Genomic DNA, 3247 nt, shown 5'->3' on the forward strand with positions numbered 1-3247 from the left:
TGTGCACCGGGCCTCTAGTCTATAATAATAAAAGAGTAATATGCTAATTAGACTGGACAGCCAAATGACCTTCTTGACGACCTTCTGGGACAAAGCCAGGGCTGCAAGGGCCGAGCCTCTTGCACGAATTTCATGCATCGGGCCTCAGTACTTCAATAAAAGGCATCATAGTAGAGTCTTCTGGGGCTTGTGTTTTCTCTTGCAGTAATGTTTCTGAGACCGTGTGGGTGCTATGGCGTAGAGTAATGTAGACAGAGCTGCCGTTCATTTATGTTCACAACTCTATATAGTCCACAGTCCAGGCTCCAGGCTCCAACCCTGTCTCTGGACACTTGAGTAACTTCTTCTTTTTCTCTATCACAGAACAATTTTCCAGGAAGATTCTCATACACGCCCCCTTGGTGCACTCAGGTAACTTTATGTCTATTGACTCTAAATGAAGTATCAGGGCTTGTATATTGTATGTCTTTTTGTGCACTTCATTATTTTAGGAATTCATTTTTTATTACATTTTATGAAAGTGTTATTCCCCCAACGGATGGGAAACGAAAACAAAAACAAAACTGGTCCTTGTCCCAGTTTGAGATGCATTGCTCTGGGGAGTGCAGTGGGAGTGAAGTTGCTGGGTCAAGGGTATGCGAAAGTTCAGGAGAGTCCAAATGGCCGACTGCTTTCTGAACGACTTGTGCTGATTTGCATTCCCGCCAGCAGCGCATGAGCGTTCCCACGTTGCGCCACCTCTTCAGCAGCACTCAGTATTGTCCACTTTTTAACTTTGCGCCAATTTCGTGCGTATGGCATCTTTTCATTCCTTTGTTGCTAAGTGAAGTGGAACATCTTTGTATATGTTTATGGGGAGTTTGTACTTCTTCTGTGCTTTTCTGTTTCTGTTCTTTACCAAATTCTTTTTCTTATTGACTCATACGATTCTTTATATATTCTAGATGTTAGTCCCTTGTCATTTCTCCCATTTGATTTTTTTTAGAGGCAGTGGAAGGGAGGGAGGGGAGAGAGAGAGAGAGAGAGAGAGAGAGAGAGAGAGAGAGAGAGAGAGAAACATTGATGTGGGAGAAATACACACAGCTGGGATTGAACCTGCAACCCAGGTATGTGCCAAGCCCTTGTCATTTACATGCGTTGCAGGTATCCTTACCAGTTTGGGGCTTGCTTGAATTTTCTTGGGTGCCTTTTTATAGCAGAAGGTCTAATTTGTAAAGTAATTGGATTTTATCTATTCTTCCTCTTTTTGGCTCCTCTTCGTTCCCCACACATGCTCTCTTCCTGCACAGCCCCTACTGAACTGACAATTCCGGACCGGCACCCTCCAGCCTCCAGGCTCATCTCAGCCCCACTGTAGCCTCAGTCCTTTATTCTGGAGCCTGTGCTCTCACCTCCACTCTTTCCCGGCTGCAGAGACCTCCCCCGGGCGGCTCGCAGAACCAAGTCATCCCCAAACCCCAGCTCCAGCACGACTGCCTGTCTTTAACTAGTTTATTTTTTTGTTTGTTTTTACAGCCCGTGGTGTTTTGCTGCTGTTGTTTTGGTATTGTCCTGGTTTTTTAAATACCTATTGAGCCATGAATTCACAGGGAAGGGGATCCAGCAGCTCGAGCTCCTTCCCGCAGTTCTCACAAGGTGGGCCTCTCTGGGCAGACCAGGCTGGTGCTTCGGTCGAACCCAGGTACCTTGCTCTTTTGCTCCCTTCTTTTTTGTATCATTTCCCTTCACATATTTCAGGAAGCCGTTGTGGCTCTTGGAGTAATTAACATGCCCAGAATGTCCGTTAATTCTCTTGGCAAGCATCTGGCCCTTAACTTGTTTGTTTCCCACAATGCCCACGGGGTCGCACTGTGGACTCGTCCAGTTTTGCCATGGCAACATTTGTGGGGCCTTCCTTTTGAGCAGTGCCCGTTCCCTTGATGTCCACAATACCACCTTTCTTATAGATTCACGTGTAGGTGGCCAGAGGAACAACTCCGTGGTTCTGAAAGGCCCAGGGGACACGCAGCGGAGTCCCTTCCCCTTCCCGTTGTCTCAGCCATTTCGGTGAATTACTAGAAGATGAAGATGCTGCTGAGAGGCACAACCTCCTCTTTTTAGGAGCATCTCCAGGCCCCCATGGCTGAGCCACTTCTTCCTCTAGTCCGTGGGCCCAGGCCTTGCTAGGTATCAGGTGACTTCTAGCATAGGGGTTTCTGACTACTAAAGGGGATCATTTTTCCTTTGGATAAGTGTAATTTATTAAAGAGACACACATGTCAAAACATGGGATTTCTTAGCCATGGGATGTTTGGAAGGGGAAAAGGTGGGGAACCACTGCTTATTTTGCCAGTGATGCCTACCTTATCCGTGTCACCCTCCATGTGAACATTCCCAGGGATAGGAAGCTCACTGACTCCGTGGGCTGGACTGCTCTGATTTCTTTTCTTTTCTTTTTTAAATAAAGCTGAAGAATTCTTTCTTTTTAAAAAAATACATTTTGTTGATTTTTTTACAGAGAGGAATGTTATGCCCAGATTTCAAGATTCCCAAGAGCCCACCAGGGAACCAGCCAGTCCGATGCAAAAGCAAAGAGTCCTTTATTTCAAGCTAGCTTGAGCTCCCCTACCCTCCTTACTGACGCAGCAGCAAGTGGCAGAGAGGGCGAGGCCTGATGGGACCAGGAGTTTTATAGAGGGGTGGAGTAAGGGCGGGAGAGGGGACCGTGGGCCCCGCCGATTGGCCAGGCGCGAGTCGGTTTCTCATTACACAGGATGTGGTCATAGTGATGGAGTGCACTTCCCTTGATTATCATTGGTTAGTCCAGAGAAATCCTGGGTGTGGCTAGCAGAGGCTTCTTCCGGGAAGAAGCCTTTGCCGAGCACATGGCCCTGCCCAAAATGGAGGTCCCAGGGTAAGATGGAGGGCGCAGTCCTCGCCCTTTCACTGACATGTACACATAAGGAACTGTCGGACATTGAAACTTGGACTCAGAACTGTTGGACATTGAAATTGGGATTTAAACATTCTTTATTCTTAAAATGTTATGTTTAAGTTTTACAATGTTTTGGGTTACGGATTGGCATTGTTTTGTTATTGTTTTAATAGCCAGAGTTTTGTTCTTGATGTTTAAGTTTTATTTTCATTATAGTAGCTAATAATAATAATAAAAAAGTGTGAGATGTGGGAAACTGATATAGGGTTGAGCCTCGGACTGACCTGCTGGCAAAGTCACAAACAAGTCCCAGCTTAGAGGGCTCAGTCCTCT

General features: G+C 46.3%; 2 long non-coding RNA genes across 2 annotated transcripts in view; both read left to right on the forward strand.

Moving 5' to 3' along the window:
- Nucleotides 1-3247, forward strand: part of LOC102242919 — a 33747-nt gene that overhangs the window by 20313 nt on the left and 10187 nt on the right. The gene's annotated exons all lie outside the window — the stretch shown is intronic.
- The window catches only part of LOC102242694, an 8519-nt gene continuing 5403 nt past the window's right edge, over nt 132-3247 (forward strand). The window contains exons 1-2 of the long non-coding RNA XR_001360300.1: nt 132-411; nt 1516-2173. This is a non-coding gene — a long non-coding RNA (uncharacterized LOC102242694). The remainder of the gene's footprint in view (nt 412-1515; nt 2174-3247) is intronic.

Source organism: Myotis brandtii, unplaced genomic scaffold (genome assembly GCF_000412655.1).
Source record: "Myotis brandtii unplaced genomic scaffold, ASM41265v1 scaffold120, whole genome shotgun sequence".
Taxonomy (NCBI): domain Eukaryota; kingdom Metazoa; phylum Chordata; class Mammalia; order Chiroptera; family Vespertilionidae; genus Myotis; species Myotis brandtii.